The sequence below is a fragment of the Rhinolophus hipposideros genome (genome assembly GCF_964194185.1).
Source record: "Rhinolophus hipposideros genome assembly, chromosome: 21".
NCBI classification, from domain to species: domain Eukaryota; kingdom Metazoa; phylum Chordata; class Mammalia; order Chiroptera; family Rhinolophidae; genus Rhinolophus; species Rhinolophus hipposideros.
The window spans coordinates 49,706,138-49,726,152 of record NC_138067.1 but is presented as its reverse complement, the minus strand read 5'-3'; positions in this window follow the sequence as shown (position 1 = coordinate 49,726,152).

Below are 20,015 nucleotides of genomic sequence, written 5' to 3'. Positions count from 1 at the left end.
TTACAAATGGGACATATAACCCATCAAAGAGCTCTTTGCTCATCACGCAGAACAGCTAAGAGACTCATGGAAGGATTAGTTGAAGGTGTGCAAATTGGGCAAGCAGGGGAAGAAGGAAGGGAGCGGAGTGGAAACGCGCGGTCCCGCGGTGGAATTGCGGTCGGTGGCGGCGGTGGCAGCGGCTGCGGCGGTGCGGTAACGCGGCCAGCACCTGCAGCTCCAGAGAAGCACGAGACCCCAGGTCGGAACAGAGAACACAAAAGTCAGGAGGTGGGCTCTTTCCCTGTGTCCCACAGCTGATCGCTCCTGCCAGGGGGAGGCAGCTTGGTGGGCCCTAGGGCAGACAAAGAACACAGACTCCATACCTGGGCCCTCCCCCCGCTCTTCCAATCCTACCCCTGCCCTTCCAGAGACTTAAACTGGCCCCTGAACTGAGGAGTAGTGTCAGATTACAGAGGGGCCATAGTGCTCAGGCACTGGGAAGACTGATAGGCAGCTCTGACCCAGGGAAGAGGCTGGGAAGAGTGTGATTTTGGCTGGGCTAGGAGAGAAGGGACTCCTCCACCCCCAGTCACCACCCTTTCTGGCCTGCAGGAAGAGTGTGAAGCAGCTGGGCTGGGAGAGAGAAGACCCCTCCATCCCCAGCCCCCACCCTTTCTGGCCTGCCTAGGGGCAAGTGCAACTGTGGAGGCAGTAAGTGGCAGACGCAGCTCCCAGCTTTCAGCAGTTTAGAAATCTCCCGCCCGCCCTCCCCCCACACAAACGGAAGAAGTGCCCTAAGACTCAGGTGTACTGGACACAGTGCTGGTATTGCTATTCTCAGTGTGCATATGTGTAGGCAAGGGCAGAAACTGCACTGACTTTGTAAAAACTATCATCCAGACCCCCAAGCCCCACGCATTTAAATCTACAGTCCCAAAGTCACTCTGGGCACCAGGTGACCGGTTCTGCCTGCGTAATAGGCAGGGGACTCTGTGATACAGCAGAGGACAACCTGGAGATTACTTGGAGAGCTTAAGCCAAGACTGGCGCTGCTTTTTGTTTTGCTTTGTTTTATTTTATTTTGTTTTGTCTTTATATCTTTGATATCTTTGCCTGTGTTGAGTGGAGGTTATCGGGTGTTTATACATGTGAATGTATTTGATTTTTTTTCTTTGTTGTTGTTGTTTTTGTTGTGCTTGGTGATTTGCTTTGTTCTGAAATTGTTCTACCAGGGCTCAGCTTAAGAGGCACAAGATTCAACATATCCAGAGGCCAACTCCAGACCAAACCAGAGGACTACCGTGTTTGACCTACAAGTCACACACCCAGAGGGAATTCTCTGAAGGCACAAGAGCCCATAGAGGCCAAACCTCATGTGGCCAATCCTCACGCAGCAGAACACCCTGCGGTGGGCAGAGCCAAGTCTCACAACTAGTCAGCATAGGAGTTAACCCCACCTACTCAGAAGCAAAAAGCAATTAAAGATCTTCTTTAACAGGACAATTTACACAACACAAGAGTCACCTTTGGACCACACGCAGAGGAGAAGAACGAAGTAGTGCAAGTCAAATATAAAGGACACATACTACATAAGATAACCCAGCAAGAACTAAGAACTCTAGGGGATCTACCTAATACATCAAAGCAAACACAGAGAGTCAGCCAGAATGGGGAAACAAAGAAAAATGTCCCAAATAAAAGAACAGAAGAAACCTCCACAACTGGAACCAAATGACGCAGAGGCAACCAACCTATCAGAGACAGAGTTCAGAACACTGGTGATAAGAATGTTTAAGGAGCTTAGAGAAGACATAAAGAAGGATGTAGAAATCATAACGAACAACCAGTTAGAACTAAAGAACACAATTACTGAAATTAAGAACTCACTTGAAGGAATTACCAGCAGGTTATATGAAGCAGAGGATCGAATCAGTGACTTAGAAGACAAGTTAGCAGAGATCACCCAAACAGAATAACAGAAAGAAAAAACAATAAAAAACAATGAAGATGGTTTAAGAGACCTCTGGGATAACATCAAGTGCAACAACATGCGCATCATCGGAATATCAGAAGGTGAAGAGAATAAGCAAGGGATTGAGAACATATTTGAAGTAATAATGTCTGAAAACTTCCCTAACCTGATGAAGGAAACCAATATACAAGCCCAGGAAGTGCAGAGAGTTCCAACCAGGATAAACCCAAACAGGCCCACACCAAGACACATTATAGTTAAAATGGCAAAGCTTAAAGACAAAGAGAGAATCCTAAAAGCAGCAAGAGAAAGACAGAGGATTACATACAAGGGAACTCCCATAAGACTATCAAATGACTTTTCTACAGAAACATTGAAGGCCAGGAGGGAGTGGCAGGAGATACTCAAAGTGATGGAAAACAAAGGCCCACAACCCAGATTGCTTTATCCAACAAGGCTATCATTTAAAGTTGATGGAGAGATAAAGAGCTTCCCAGAAAAGAATAAGCTAAAGGAATTTATTATCACCATGCCAGCATTGCAAGAAATACTAAAAGGACTTCTGTAAATAGAAGAAAGATGAAAACAATCTAACTACAAATTTAAAAATGGCAAAAACTATGTACCTATCAATAATCATTTTAAATGTAAATGAATTAAATGCTCCAATCAAGAGACATAGGGTGGCTGAGTGGATAAGAAAGAAAGACCCTTGTATATGCTATATACAAGAGAATCACTTCAGATCAAAAGACACACACAGGCTGAAACTGAAGGGTTGGAATAAGATATTTCATGCAAATGGAAATGAGAAAAAAGCTGGAGTTGCAATACTTATATATGACAAAACAGACTTTAAAATGAAGAACATATTAAAAGATAAAGATGGGCATTATATAATAATAAAGGGATCAATCTGACAAGAGGACGTAACCTTAGTAAACATCTGTGCATTCAACATAGGAGCACCTAAATATATAAAACAGGTACTGACTGACAAAAAACAGAGATCAACAGTAACACTATCATAGTAGGGGACTTCAACACACCTCTGATAACAAGGGACAGGTCTTCCAGACAGAAAATCAATATGGAAACAACAGCCTTAAATGATACATTGGGCCACTTGGATTTAATCGATATTTTCAGAGCATTTTACCCCAATGCTGCAAAATACACGTTTTTCTCAAGCGCATATGGAACATTTTCCAAGATAGACTATATGTTAGGCCACAAAACAAGTCTTGATAAATTTAAGAAAATTGAAATCATACCAATTTTCTCCTCTGATCACAGTGCTATGAAATTAGAAATGAACTACAGGAAAAGACTGGAAGACACACCAATTCATGGAGGCTGAATAACTTATTACTAAATAATGAATGGGTCAAGCAGATGAAGGAAGAAATCAAAAGATATCTCAAGATAAATGAAAATGAAAACACGATGACCCAAAATCTATGGGATGCCGCAAAAGCAGTCCTAAGAGGGAAATTCATAGCATTGCAGGCCTACCTAAAGAAACAAGAAACATCACTAATCAACAATTTATCTTCACACTTAAGGGATCTGGAAAAAGAACAGCAAAATAAGCCCAAAGGGAGCACAAGGAAGGAGATAATAATGACCAGAGCAGAAATAAATTAAATAGAAACCAGAAAAACAATACAAAAGATTAATGAATACAAGAGTTGGTTCTTAGAGAAGAGAAACAAAATTGACAAACCTTTAGCCAGACTCATTAAAAAAAAGAGAGGACCCAAATTAATAAAATCAGAAATTAAAGAGGAGAAGTGACAACAGACACCGGAGAAATACAAAAAATTTAAAGAAATTACTATGAGCAACTATATGCCAACAAATTTGACAATCTGGAAGAAATGGACAATTTTCTAGAGGTGTACAACCTTCCAAGGCTATCTCAAGAAGAAACAGAAAACCTTAATAGACTGATTACCATCAGGGAAATTGAATCAGTAATCAACAATCTCCCAACAAACAAAAGCCCTGGACCAGATGGCTTTAAAGGTGAATTTTACAAAACGTTCAAAAAAGAATTATCACCTATTCTCCTCAAGCTCTTTCAAAAAATCCAGAAGGAGGGAAGACTCCCAAACACCTTTTACGAAGCCACTATCACCCTGATCCCAAAATCAGACAAAGGCACCACAAAAAAAGAAAACTACAGGCAGATATCGCTAATGAACATAGATGCAAAAATCCTCAACAAAATATTAGCGAACAGAATTCAGCAATACATTAAAAAGATCATACACCATGATCAAGTGGGATTCTTCCCTGGTATGCAAGAGTGGTACAACATCCGCAAATCAATTAATGTGATACACCACATTAACAAAATGAAAAATAAAAATCACATGATCATATCAATAGATGCAGAAAAAGCATTTGATAAAATACAGCAACCTTTTATGATAAAAACCCTTAAGAAAGTGGGAATAGAGGGATCATATCTTAACATAATAAAGGCCATATATGATAAACCCACATCTAACATCATACTCAATGGGGAAAAGCTAAAACCATTTCCCCTAAGATCAGGAACAAAGCAAGGTTGCCCACTATCTCCACTTCTATTCAACATAGTGCTGGAAGTTCTAGCCACAGCAATCAGACAAAAAAAAGAAATAAAAGGCATCCAAATTGGTAAGGAGGAATGTCGCGTCCCGCGCAACAAGGGCAGTGAGAGTGCGAGAAGGGGCGGTTTGCGTTAAGTTTTAAAGAAACAAACAAACAGAGACTTAATGTAGTTAAATCTCTCAGAAGGCCAGGGGTCTCTCAATCTCAGAGGACTGGAGCCCAGAATAAGGCTGACTGAAGGTTTTTATTGATAGGTATACAAATACAAGAAAGTAACATTGTTTCCTACAAGGTCTGTGAGACTCATACATCATAGCAGAAAAATGTTTATTCCAATCACTCTTTGTCTGTAAAAAGCCGAAGCACAAGGTCCCATGATGTTTTACCTAAGGTATGTACCTTCCAAGGGTCAAGTCTCTCATATTGTAACAGCTCCGTTGAGATAAGTGGAGAGAACTGATCTTTGTTGTCCTCATGACTTCTCTCACAAACAGGTGCAAGGGAAAAGCCAGAGCCTGCAACAGATTTTCCCAGGCAGGCGCAAGGGGAGTCAAAGCCCTTTCCCACATTATTCTAAGGCAGCTCATTGGGGGTCCCCACTCAGTTCCACCTGGCTTAGGTTGTATCTCCCGTGAGATATCTTACCCATCTTTGGCTGCAAACCATCCTTTGGGGACCAGACAGAGAGACATAAGGTGTAAACACAAGGATGGAACAGAGTCCAAAAAAGGCACAGTCTCACAGACTCTTCTTTCCTTAAGGAAAGACATGGAGGGACAGTTGGCTATGCTGTTGTGCGACTACAGAGGAAGTAAAATTATCATTATATACAGATGGTATGATACTATATATAGAGAACCCTAAAGACTCCACCAAGAAACTATTAGAGCTAATAGATGAATTTAGTAAAGTAGCAGGATACAAAATTAATATTCAGAAATCAGTTGCATTTGTATATACCAATAATAAAACATCAGAAGGAGAAATTAAAAAAACAATCCCATTTACAATTGCTCCAAAGACTATAAAATACCTGGGAATAAATTTAACCAAAGAAGTAAAAGATCTGTACTCAGAAAATTATAAGACACTGAAGAAAGAAATGAAAGAAGATATAAATGGATGGAAACACATATCATGTTCATGGATAGGAAGAATTAATATAGTTAAAATGTCCATACTGCCTAAGGCAATATACATATTCAACGCAATTCCTGTCAAACTACCAACCACGTTTTTCACAGAAATAGAACATATAATCCTAAAATTTATATGGGACCATAAAAGACCCCAGATAGCCACAGTAATCTTGAGAAATAAGAACAAAGTGGGAGGTATAACAATACCTGACTTCAAATTATACTACAAGTCTACAGTAATCAAAACAGCATGGTACTGGCATAAAAACAGACACATAGATCAATGGAACAGAATAGAGAGTCCAGAAATAAATCCATGCCTATATGGCCATTTAATCTATGACAATGAAAGCAAGAATGTATGATGGGGTAAAGACAGTCTATTCAATAAATGGTGCTGGGAAACCTGGACAGACACATGCAAAAAGATGAAGCTGGACCACCTCCTTACACCATATACAAAAATAAATTCAAAATGGCTTAGAGAGTTAAATGTAAGATCTGAAACCATAAAATACCTGGAAGAAAATATAGGAAGCAACTTCACAGGCATTACCCAGAGTAGGATTTTTACTGATATATCCCCTTGCGCGAGGGAAGTAACAGAAAAAATAAACATGTGGGGTTACATCAAACTAAAAAGTTTTTTCACAGCAAAGGAAACTATCAATAAAACAAAAAGGGATCCTACTGAATGGGAAAAGATATTTGCCAATGATATATCTGATAAGGGGTTAATATCATGAATCTATAAAAAAACTCACTCAACTCAACTCCAAAAAAACAAGCAACCCAATTAAAAAATGGGCAGAGGACTTGAAGAGACATTTTTCTAAAAAAAAGACATACAGATGGCAAACAGACATATGAAGAAATGGTCAACCTCACTAACCATCAGAGAAATGCAAATAAAAACCACAATGAGATACCACCTCACCTCAGTCAAAATGGCTATCATCAATAAATCAACAAACAAGTGCTGGCGCGGATGTGGAGAAAAGGGAACGCTTGTGAACTGTTGCTGGGATTGCAGATTGGTGCAGCCACTATGGAAAACAATATGGAGGTATCTCAAAAATCTGAAAATGGAACTACCCTATGATCCAGTAATTCCACTCCTAGGTATCTATCTGGAGAAACCCAAAACTCCAATTCAAAAATCTGTATCACTCCTATGTTTATTGCAGCACTATACACAATAGCCAAGATATGGAAACAATAGAAATGCCCATCAGTTGATGACTGGATTGAGAAACTGTGGTACATTTATACAATGGAGTAGTATGCGGCCATAAAGAAGAAAGAAATCTTACCATTTGCAACAACATGGATGGACCTAGAGAACATTATGTTAAGTAAAATAAGTCAGACAGAGAAAGACAAGTACCATATGATTTCACTTATATGCAGAATCTAAAGAAGAGAATAACTGAATGAACTAATCAGAAACAGTTCTGGAGATAAAGAGGAAAAACTGAGGGTTGTTAGATGGGCCGGGGGTGGGGATAAGGGGGAAGGTGAGGGGATTAGAAAACAGTTGGTAACCACAAGATGGCCAGAAGGTTTTGAAAATTAATTTGGGGAACGTAATCAATAATGTTGTAAAGATTTTGTAGGGTATCCGATGGGCACCTGTCCCATTTGGGAGACCACCTCAGGGATGATGTGGATGCCTGATCACTGCACTGTACACCTGAAGCTGAACAATAATGAATGCCAACTATAATTATATATATATGTCGCGTCCAGCGCACCACGGGCAGTGAGGGTGCGAGAAGGGGCTGTTTGGGTTAAGTTTTTAAGAAAGAAACAGAGACTTAATGTAGTTAAATCTCTCAGAAGGCCAGGGGTCTCTCAGTCTCAGAGGACTGGAGTCCCAAACAAAGCTGACTGGAGGCTTTTATTGACCAGTATGTAAGGGAGTCACAGTGTTTTATGGCATGGTCTATGAGACTCATTTATCATATAAACATCCCAAGCCAATTTATCTTAGTCTTTAAACAGCCGAAGTACAAGGTCCCACTATATCTTATTTAAGGTAAATATCTTCTCAGTGTTAAGTCTCTCAGATATGAGAGATAACTGGTCTTCATTCTCCTCATTACTTTTCTAACTGACAGCTGTGAGGGAAAAGCCAGAGCCAGCAACAGACTTTCCCAAGAAGAGGGAAGGGAAGGCAAGGCCCTTTCCCATATTTGTTAAAGGTAGCTCATTGGGGGTCCCCACTCAGTTCCGCCTGGCTTAGGTTGTATCTCCTGTGAGATATCTTACCTGTCTTTGGCTGCAAACCATCTTTTGGGGATCAGACAGAGAGACATAAGGTGTAAACACAAGGATGGAACAGAGTCCCAGAAAGGCACAATCTCATAGACTCTTCTTTCCTTAAGGAAAGACATGGAGGGACAGTTGGCTAGGCTGTTGTGTGACTACATCTCCCCATTTTTTGTTTCTGAAGTATGAGAAACACAGACCGTGCAGTTTCTTCATTTATAGCCCATCTGAGGGCTATTTGTCTACATCTGAGGACTAAACAAAATGAATAAAGAATAATAAACAGAACAGCAATAACCCCAGCAAACCCTCCACCCAGAATTTTTATCCAATTAACAGGGTTTAAATTGGAAAGTCCTTCTGCAGCTGCAGAAAGTGTCTCTTCTCCAGGGATGAGCTGAAGCTTGGCGCTGGACATCTGATCAACTTCTTGTTGTAATTGTAAAATGTCCACAGTGAGATTAGGCATATGTCCCAGGAGATGGGCTCGCACCTTAGACCAAGGGGTACGAGTTTGATTATAAGAAAATGGGGTTACACAATAAGTGGATCCATTCCAATCACATTTTAAGGTAATCATAGCGTGAAGATTTTTTACTTGATCACTAAGAAATACAACAGTGGTTTCTAAATCTGCTAATCTAACATTAATTTCTTGATCTATCTCGATTTGTTGATTACAAGATTTACTAGCATTTTCATGCCATTTTTGTACAAATTCTGTAGTTTGAACAGTTTGATGTAGAGCAACACCAGGAACAGCAGCGACAGTGGTTATAGCAATAATACCCACAACAGCAGTAATCAGCAATCCTACAAATCTTTTAGTTCTATGTAAAATCTTATGAAGCAATTGAAGAACAATATGAACAGTGGGAGAGCCCTCCCACACTCGAGGGGCTTGGACAGGAATCCATAGACCCCGTCTTTTCCTCAAGATCATTATCTGATCTTGGGAGGAATTATAAATTGAAGAATCCATGCAAGTGAACAGACGACACTGATGGCATTCAGCTGTTTTTAAAGTTGAATCAATTGTGAACTTTCTCACCAGAAAAACAGAAGGAATTTAAGACATACTTGTAAATTAAACATCTGTGTTTTTTCAAACTTAAAGGTATATTGATTACCACTATCTTTAGTATAATTTCCATTCCAAATTTGATTTTCACCTAACCTAAAGCCGCTTTCCGCAGGGTCTTTTGCACAGGACCCCGAATAGGAGTAATCATTTTTAACTGAGGTGGTGCTAAAACCTTTTCTTTCCAAAAAATAGAAATATTATCCGATGATCTAATGATCTTTGGGAAATTAAGTTTTGACAGTTGATTTCTTAGGGATTGAGGTTCTTAGCATTGTATTCTGGAACATACATGCACAGCAATCCCATAAGGTCTCCAATAGGTAAAATTATCAGCATAAACACTCATTGGAAGCCAACTCACAATGAGAAGAATAGCCACCCTGGAAATCAACATGTTGGTATCTGTTTTGGGGAATACTTTTTTAAATTAAATTTTTATTAGTCTCTCGGGACAACTTTCCACGTTGTCTCCAAGTAAGGAGTGTGGTAGCACTCAGGTCAGGAGCCGTAGTTGAGGATGAAGCAGCAGGCACCAGAGCTGGATGGCTACAGGCATCGCGCTGTTTCATATCAGGTGATGGAAGTGGAGTCACCACAGGCGGCTGCTGACGGGGCTGGCGCGGCATCTCGGGAGCCGGTGGCTGATAACGAGGTCCCATGAAGTGATGAGGCCAGCAGTACAAGTTCCTCTGTAGACTCACACTGGTGGTCAGTGATGATTTTGTTTGGCGAGTGATTATCACTCTGAACTGGAGTGTGAGGTCCATAGTATGGCTTGATGCACCGACTAGGCACCCACAAAGGACATTGTTTTGGTCCTGGAGAGATACAGGCAAAACCTCGTCCCCATGTTAATAAAGTCCCTAACTGCCATTGATTAGTCTGAATGTCCTTCCACCAAATGATCACATCCTCCAAAGCCTTAGGACTATGGAGATTGTTAAAATGTCTTTCTGCAGCTGTGCGCCCAAGGTGTGGCTCTGTATTATTGCTAAAGCCAGAAGAATTCAAAAAATTTAAAGTAAACATGGCTTTGGCCAGTTGTACTTGTGAAGGATTGTCTCCCCCCTTTTGTTTTTGAAGTTGTTTTTTGAGAGTACAATTAGCACGTTCTACAATAGCTTGTCCTTGGGGATTATAAGGAATCCCAGTGGTATGATTAATTTTCCACTGTTCACAAAATTTTTTTAACTTGTTACTAGTGTAAGCTGGGCCATTGTCTGTTTTAATGGCTTGAGGGAGGCTCATGATGGAGAAGCAGATAAGTAAATGTCTGAAACAGTGGCTAGCATTTTCGCGCTTTGAGCGGTGGCCAAGATGAAACCAGAGGATGTATCCACCATGACATGAACAAAAGATAAACGTCCAAACGAAGGGACATGAGTTACATCCATTTGCCAGATAGCATTAGGAACTAGTCCTCGGGGATTAACCCCTTCAGGGCACTCTTGAGAAGCATTAACAATTTGGCAGGTTGGGCAAGTTTGAACTATATGTCTGACCTGTTTGTAAATAATAGGAAAACGAGCTCAAAGGCCAGCAGCATTTGTATGGGTTAAAGAATGAAACTCAGTTGCCTCAGTAATTAGAACATTAGCAATCAATGAATCAGCAACAGCATTACCACGTGTCAGTGGTCCCGGTAGGGAGGTGTGGGCGCGTATATGAATAATGAAAAATGGATGTTGTCGGTTTCTGACAACCTGTTGAAGCTGATTAAAAAGAAACTGGAGAGACGGGTTTGAGTTATTAGACAGTAACGCCGTCTCAATGTTTTTTTACTGTGTGAACTACATAAGCTGAATCAGAGACAATATTTAAAGGTTCAGTATAATCCTGTAAGGCAGTTAGCACAGCAACTAACTCTGCTCTCTGTGCAGAGGTACAATTAGTTTCTATGACTTGTTGATTTATTTCACTCACTTTCGCTGCCCTGCCATTACTAGACCCATCAGTAACAACTGTTACAGCTTTTGAAATTGGAGCTGGACTTAATCTCTTAGGAAGAATCCAACTGGTCTTTAGAAGGAATTGAAACAATTTATTTTTTGGATAGTGATTATCAATATTTCCAAAATATCCACAAATAGCAACTTACCAGATTTCAGAATGGGTATTTAAGTGTGTAATTTGTTGTTTTTTAAATGGGGCTACTATCTTATCAGCTTTGATTCTGTTTAAATGAAGAACTCTAGTACAAGCTCGTAAAACAAGCTCTGAAATTAATTCCAAATAAGTTGGGAGTGATTTGACAAAATTATTAGGTAGAAACAGCCACTCCACCAAGTCATTTTGTTGAATTATCACTGCTGTAGGTGAATGGGAAGTGGAGAAAATTAAAATTTGTAAAGGTTGAGATGGACTTATGCGCTGAATCTGAGCTTCTTGAATTTTTTGTTCAACTAATTGCAGCTCTTTATTGACCTAAGGAGTCAGGGTACAGGGACTATCTAATTGAGAAGGACCCCGTAAAAGGCCAAATAAATTACTGAGTGCATAGTGGGGATTCGCAGAGTGGGACGAAGCCAATTAATATCTCCTAACAATTTTTGTAAATCATTCAATGTAGAGATTTGGTCTCTTCTGATTTGTACCCTTTGAGGCCTAATTGTTTGTCTGTCAACAATAACTCCAAGATATTTTACAGGAGTCGTGATTTGAATCTTATCAGCAGCCATATGGAGACTTGCCAACTCAAGTTGTTCTTGAAGCAACTTAAAACAATCTGTTAAAGTCTCTGTAGTAGGAGACAGAAAAATAATGGTGGCATGAGGTGAGCCTCTGTAGCACTCCCCTGGAATTTACAACGAATCGGACAACAATAACTCCACAAAGGACTCCCTGCACAGCAGACAGGCAAGACGAAGTGGCCCACTACTGAATTCACCTCCAGGTGGGTGAATCGCGCGAGTAGGGGAGGAGGGAGAGTAGAAGTGCGGAGACGGAGACGCGTGGGCGCAGGACGCAGACCTAGCTCAGTGCTCAGAGCTCGCTGCTCCCGGAACTTCCGCAGCTGCGGGAGAGGGAAGGACTCGGACTGCTAGGGCTCCGCTTACGGCCCACAGGGCTGAGAGGGCAGCACATAACACGGCTGAACCCAACGCTCATGGCAGAGACCTCACGGAGCAAAGACTGAGGAAAGAGGGTTGAAATCGGTGGTTTAAGCCCTCACTGCCAAGCGGAGAATGGAAGCCTTAGGCACGGAGACTAGCCGCAGCCTCCCTACTCTCCCAGAGCTCGCCCCGTCCCCACCAGCCCGGTGTTAGAAGTGATAAAGTAGCAGTGTCAGATCAAAGGACAAAATATTTGCTGCTCTGAGAACTGTGGACCGCAGACACAGATTCGCAGCTCAACTAGTTCCGGCAAAGGGGAGGGAGCTGTGGAAGTAGGACTGGCTGTGGTGGTGGTCGCCACCATTGCTCTGGGCCACCTCTCACAACTCACCCCGCCCCTGGCGCCACCTATCTGGTCGGATCCCTGCAGGAGTAAACAGAACTGTTGAAACATACGGCTCTGAATCTGGTGCAGAAAGAGCTTTGGAACTTCAAAAGCTCTTCGCATACCTATCAACCTGTTGCAGAAGCCACTCCTGTAGATGTCTAGGAAGAGAAATAGTAATCAGTGATTGCCATGAATAACGAAGGCAACAAGATAGCGCAGAACGAAAGTGAAAAGTCTCCAGAAAAGGAACTTAGAGATATGGAAATATGTCATTTAAATGACAGAGAATTCAAGATTGTAATTCTGAAAAAACTGAACGAGATGCAGGAAAACACAGAAAGGCAGTTTAATGAACTCAGAAACACAATCAAAGAACACCACGAGCATTTTACAAAAGAGATTGAAATTTTGAAAAAGAACCAAATAGAATTTCTGGAGATTAAGAACTCAATAGAAGAAATTAACAATAAAATATCCAGCTTAGGTAGTAGAGTTGACCAGATGGAGGAAAGAATCAGTGACATCGAAGATAGGAACCTGGAATTTACACAGATGGAAGAAGAAAGAGACTTGAGACTTAAAAGAAATGAAAGAACTCTACAAGAACTCTCTGATTCCATCAGAAAGAGCAATATAAGAATAATGGGCGTACCAGAAGGAGAAGAAAGAGAAAAGGGAACAGAGAATATATTCAAACAAATCGTCGATGAGAACTTCCCAAACATGTGGAAAGAACTGGCTCCTCGAATCCAAGAAGCAAATAGAACACCTTATTATCTCAATCCCAACAGGCCATCACCAAGGCACATTGTATTGAAGCTGTCTAAAATCAATGACAAAGAAAGAATCCTCCAGGCAGCCAGGGAAAAGAAGACGGTAACTTACAAAGGAAAGCCCATTAGATTATCATCAGATTTTTCAGCAGAAACTCTACAAGCTAGGAGGGAATGGAACCAAATATTCAAACTATTGAAAGAAAGAAATTATGAGCCAAGAATAATATACCCAGCAAAGATCTCCTTTAGATATGAAGGAGGAATAAAGACCTTTCCAGACATCCAGAAGCTGAGGGAATTTTCTAATACACAACCTGCACTACAAGAAATACTAAAGGAGGCTATTTGACCACCATGAACAGGGACAACTTGTGGCAACCAAAACATAAAAAGGGGCAGAGTAAAGGCCTGAACTGGAATACGGGAACAGAGAAAGTAAGCGTGCTGAAGAAACTGGAAGACTCTAAATATCAAACTTTCTTTTACATAAACTTAAGGGTAACCACTCAAAAAACACCCAGATCTGAAATATATACTGTAATAAAAGAAGAAACAGAGAGAAACATTATAGAATACCACCACACAGAAATAATAGACAACAACAAAAAGGCAAAGAAACAATGGAGACACAGCCTTACCAGAAAACTAAAGATAGAATGACAGGAAATCCTCACATATCAATAATCACCCTAAATGTAAATGGACTGAACTCACCAATAAAGAGACACAGGGTAGCAGATTGGATCAAAAAACTAAACCCAACCATATGCTGTCTACAAGAGACACATCTCAGCTACAAGGACAAGCATAGACTCAAAGTGAAAGGGTGGAAATTGACACTCCAAGCAAATGGTACCCAGAGAAAATCAGGTATAGCCATAATGCTATCAGATGAAAGAGACTTCAGGGTGAAAAAGATAACAAGAGACAAAGATGGACATTTTATCATGGTAAAGGGGACTGTACAACAAGAAGACATAACAGTCATCAATATTTATGCCCCCAATCAAGGAGCACCAAAATATACCAAGCAACTATTAACAGAACTAAAGGGAGAAATTGACCAAAACACAATTATACTAGGGGACCTAAATACATCATTGACAACTATGGATAGGTCATCCAAACAGAAAATAAATAACGAAATAGCAGCCCTAAATGACACATTAGATGAAATGGACATAATTGACATATATAGAGCACTTCATCCTAAAACATCAGACTATGCATTCTTTTCTAGTGTACAAAGAACATTATCAAGGATAGACCATATATTGGGACACAAAATCAGCCTCAGCAAATTTAAGAAGATTGAAATCATACCAAGCATATTCTCTGATCACAAAGCTTTGAAATTGGATATCAACTGCAAAAAGAAAGCAGAAAAAACATAAATTCATGGAAATTAAACAACATACTTTTAAAGAACGACTGGGTCAAAGAAGAAATTAGAGGAGAGATCAAAAGATACATAGAAACAAATGACAATAAAAATACATCCTACCAAAATTTTTGGGATGCAGCGAAAGCAGTTTTAAGAGGGAAATTTATATCATTACAGGCCTATCTCAAGAAACAAGAAAAATCCCAAATAAATAACCTCATGTTACACCTTAAAGAACTAGAAAAAGAAGAACAAGCGAAACCCAAGGTCAGCAGAAGAAAGGAAATAACAAAAATCAGAGCAGAACTAAACGAAATAGAGAACAAAAAGACAATAGAAAAAATTAATGTGACAAAGAGCTGGTTCTTTGAAAAGATTAACAAAATTGACAAACCCTTGGCTAGACTCACTAAGATAAAAAGACAGAAGACACAATTAACAAAATCAGAAATGAAAAAGGGGAAGTTATCACAGAAATACAAAGGATCATCCAAGAATACTATGAAGGACTATATGCTACCAAATTTAATAACTTAGAAGAAATGGACAAGTTCTTAGAAACATAGCCTTCCAAGGCTGAATCACGAAGAACTGGAAAATCTAAACAGGCCGATCACCAGTAACGAAATTGAATCAGTCATCCAAAACCTTCCCAAAATCAAAAGTCCTGGACCAGATGGCTTCACCAGTGAATTCTACCAAACCTTCAAAGAGGATTCAATACCAATCCTGCTCAAACTCTTCCAAAAAATTGAAGAAGAGTCAGTACTCCATAACTCATTTTATGAGGCCAACATTACCCTGATACCAAAACCTGGTAAGGACAACACAAAAAAAGAAAACTACAGACCAATATCTCTGATGAATACAGATGCAAAAATCCTAAACAAAATTCTAGCAAATTGAATGCAACAATGCCTTAAAAAGATTATTCATCCCGACTAAGTAGGGTTCATCCCAGGGGCACAAGGATGGTTCAACATACACAAATCCATCAATGTGATACATCACATAAACAAAATAAAGGACAAAAATCATATGATTCTATCAATTGATGCAGAAAAAGCATTTGATAAGATACAACATCCATTTATGATTAAAACACTTAATAAAATTGGTATAGAAGGAAAATACCTCAACATAATAAAGGCCATATACGACAAGCCCTCTGCTAATCTCATAATTAATGGTGAAAAGCTGAAGCCCTTTGCTCTATGTTCAGGAACACTACAAGGTTGTCCCTTATCACCTCTGCTTTTCAACATAGTGTTGGAAGTCCTTGCCAGAGCAATCAGGCAAGAGAAAAAAATAAAAGGCATCCAAATTGAGAATGAAGAAGTTAAATTGTCACTCTTTGCAGATGACATGATGCTATATATAGAAAACCCTAAAGACTCCACCAAAAAGCTATTAGAAACAATCAATGAATACAGTAAAGTTGCTGGATACAAAATCAACGTACAAAAGTCCATTGCTTTCCTATATACCAACAATGAAATCTCAGAAAAAGAAATAGAAAAAACAATTCCTTTTGCAATTGCAGCAAAAAGAATAAAATACCTAGGAATAAACTTAACCAAGGATGTGAAGGATTTATATGCTGAAAACTATAAGACATTTTTGAAAGAAATTGAAGAAGACACAAAGAAATGGAAAGACATTCCGTGCTCATGGATTGGAAGAATCAACATAGTTAAAATGGCCATATTACCCAAAGCCATATACAGATTTAATGCAATCCCCATCAAAATCCCAATGGCATTTTTTTGAAGAAATAGAACAAAAAAATCATCAGATTTGTTTGGAACCACAAAAGACCCCGAATAGCCAAAGCAATATTAGAAAAAAAAAGAACAATACTGGAGGTATCACACTCCCTGATTTTTGCTTGTACTACAGGGCTACAATAATCAAAACAGCTTGGTATTGGCGGAAAAACAGACACATAGACCAATGCAATAGAATTGAGAACCCAGAAATAAAACCACATAAATATGGACAGATAATTTTTTTTTTTTTGGCAGGGGAAGTACTTTTATTTTTTTTATTTTTTTATTTTTTTATTTATTAGTTTCAGGTGTACAAGACAAGGTAATACTTAGACGTTCATCATTTATATCCCTCACACTGTGAACCCCCCTCCCCCCCATCCACTATCCCTCCGACCTCACACTGAACCATCACATTATATATATAAAATTATAGTTGGCATTCATTAATGTGGACAGATAATTTTTGACAAAGAAGCTAAAAACATACAATGGAGGAAAGACAGCCTCTCCAATAAATGGTGCTGGCAGAATTGGATAGCTACGTGCAAAAGAATGAAACTGGACTGCGATCTGTCACCATGTACCAAAATTAATTCAAAATGGATCTAAGACTTAAGCATAAGACCTGACACAATAAACTGCATTGAAGAAAACATAGGTACTAAACTTATGGAGCTTGGGTTCAAAGAGCATTTTATGAATTTGACTCCAAAGGCAATGGAAGTAAACACTAAAATAAACGAATGGGATTATATGAAACTGAAAAGCTTCTGCACAGCAAAAGAAACTATTGACAAAATAATGAGGCAACCAACTGAATGGGAGAAGATTTTTGCAAACAGTGCCTCTGATAAGGGGCTAATATCCAAAATATACAAGGAACTCATGAAACTCAACAACAAAAAAACAAACAACCCAATTAAAAAATGGACAGAGGATCTGAAGAGACATTTCTCCAAAAGGACATACAAATGGCAAATAGACATATGAAAAAATGCTCAACATCGCTAGTCATCAGATAAATGCAAATGAAAACCACAATGAGATATCGCCTCACCCCAGTCAGAATGGCTTTCATCAACAAGACAAATAGTAACAAGTGTTGGAGAGGCTGTGGAGAAAAAGGAACCCTCATACACTGTTGGTGGGAATGCAGACTGGTGCAGCCGCTATGGAAGGCAGTGTGGAGGTTCCTCAAGAAATTACGAATAGAATTACCATATGACCCAGCAATCGCTCTCCTGGGTATCTACCCAAAAAATCTGAAAACATTTCTCTATAGAGACACGTGTACTCCAGTGTCATTGCAGCTTTGTTTACAGTAGCCAAGACATGGAAACAACCAAAATGTTCTTCGATAGATGAATGGATAAAGAAGTTGTGGTATATATACACAATGGAATACTATTCGGCATTAAGGATAGATGATATAGGAGCATTTGTGACAACATGGATGGATCTTGAGAGTATAATGGTAAGTGAAATAATTCAGACAGAAAAAACAGAGAACCCTATGATTTCACTGATATGTGGTATATAAACCAAAAACAACAAAAGAACAAGACAAACAAATGAGAAAGGAAAACTCATAGACACAGACAATAATTTATTGATTACCAGAGGGTAAGGGGGTGGGGGGTGGGTGATGAGGGTAAGGGGGATCAAATATATGGTGATGGAAGGAGAACTGACTCTGGGTGGTGAACACACAATGGGATTTATAGACGATGTAATACAGATTGTACACCTGAAATCTATGTAAATTTACTAACAATTGTCACCCCAATAAATTTAATTAAAAAAAATCTATGAATTAAAAAAAAAGTCTCTGCAGTAGAAGCAGCACAGAGAATGTCATGCATATAATGAATGATGTAACAACCTGGAAATTTTTCTCTGACTGGTGAAATAGTTCTGGCTACAAAAAACTGACAAATTGTGGGATTATTAAGCATTCCCTGAGGAAGCACTTTCCATTGACATCTTTTATTAGGTTGTCTATTATTTAGAGAGGGCACTAAAATGCAAATCTAGGGCAGTCTTGAGGATGTAAAGGGATAGTATAAAAACAATCTTGCAAATCTATTGCTACCAAAGACCAATTTTGGGGAATCATGGATGGTTGGGGGAACCCAAGCTGTAGCGGACCCATAGGTTCAATCAAAGCATTAACTGTTCGTAAGTCAGTGAGCATTCTCCATTTTCCTGATCTCTTTTTTATGACAAAAACAGGAGAATTCCAAGGGCTAGTTGAAGGTTCTATATGATCTTGTTTTAATTGAATTTGTACTAACTCAGTGAAAGCCTCTAGTTTTTCTTTTGTAAGGGGCCACTGTTCAATCCAGTGAGGCTTATCACTATTCTACTTAAGAGCCAAGGGAGTTTTTAGCTCCGTGAAAGTGGCTCCTAACAAAAAGACTTATGATTTTGTGAATTAAATCCCAATCCTTTACGTCCAGTCTGAAATGTAGGCTGAATAGGCTGAGTGTTTCCCTGATTAAACTTTCCTAAGTTTTGTCCTGGTTGGAAACCCATCTGATTCATCATTTTTTTGGCTCTGAGAGCTATATTGTCCTGGGGGTATCCATATTTCTTCTCCCCATTGAAAAAGCAGATCTCTACCCCACAAACTGATTGGAATATCAGCAATATAAGGCTATAAAAATCCTTTCTGTCCTTCTGGCCCGAGGAAAGGAAGAATGCAGGTGCTTTGAAGCAGTCCTGAAGCCTCGCCTATCCCTACAACATTAATGTTAGATGGTTGTAGTTGCCAATTAGCCGGCCAATCTTGAGAATTTATTATAGAGATGTCCGCACCAGTGTCCATTAATCCTAAGAATTTTTTGTTATGAATCTTAATTTGACAGACTGGGCCGATGTCAGAAATGTTTTCTGCCAGAAAAGTACCTGCTGATCCGGTACTTCCAAATCCTCCAGTTTTTTTGGGGGTTCCCCTCCTTTTAGGGGGTCTATAAGGGATCAAAAGAAGCTGCGCAACTCGCTCTCCCTTTTTGGCAGACCAAGGGACTGAGGAAGACATAACTATTTGAATTTCTCCCTTGAAATCTGGATCTATTATTCCAGTGTGGACTCTAACTCCTTTTGATGCTAAGTTTGAGCGACCAAGGAGAAGTCCAGCTGTAGTTTGAGGGATTGGTCCAATTATTCCTGTGGGCACACGAAGGGGGGTTTCCCCTGGAAGTAGCAGTATATCTTGAGCTGTACAAACAGCTACTGCAGCACTTTCTTCAGTGGCAGGAGTTAATTGTTGAACAGATAATTTTGAGGAAGAGGCACCGTCTGGTAATTTTGAGGTGCCGCCTGACTCACAGATGCCCCGGTTATTGTCTGGGCCTGGGGCTGGCCCCGCTTCCCATTTCCCTGAAGGAGGGTCCCATCTTTATGATGTTTAGATTGGCATTCAGAGGCCCAATGGTTTCCTTTTTTACACCAAGGACAAATCCTGGGTTGTTTAAGACCTTGGGGAGGAGAAGGACTTTGCAGCCATGAGCCGCTTTTTTTCTTAATTCTGCAATTCTTTTTAGTATGTTCTGGCTTGCGCCAATTATGGCAAGTGCCATAAAACTTATCTT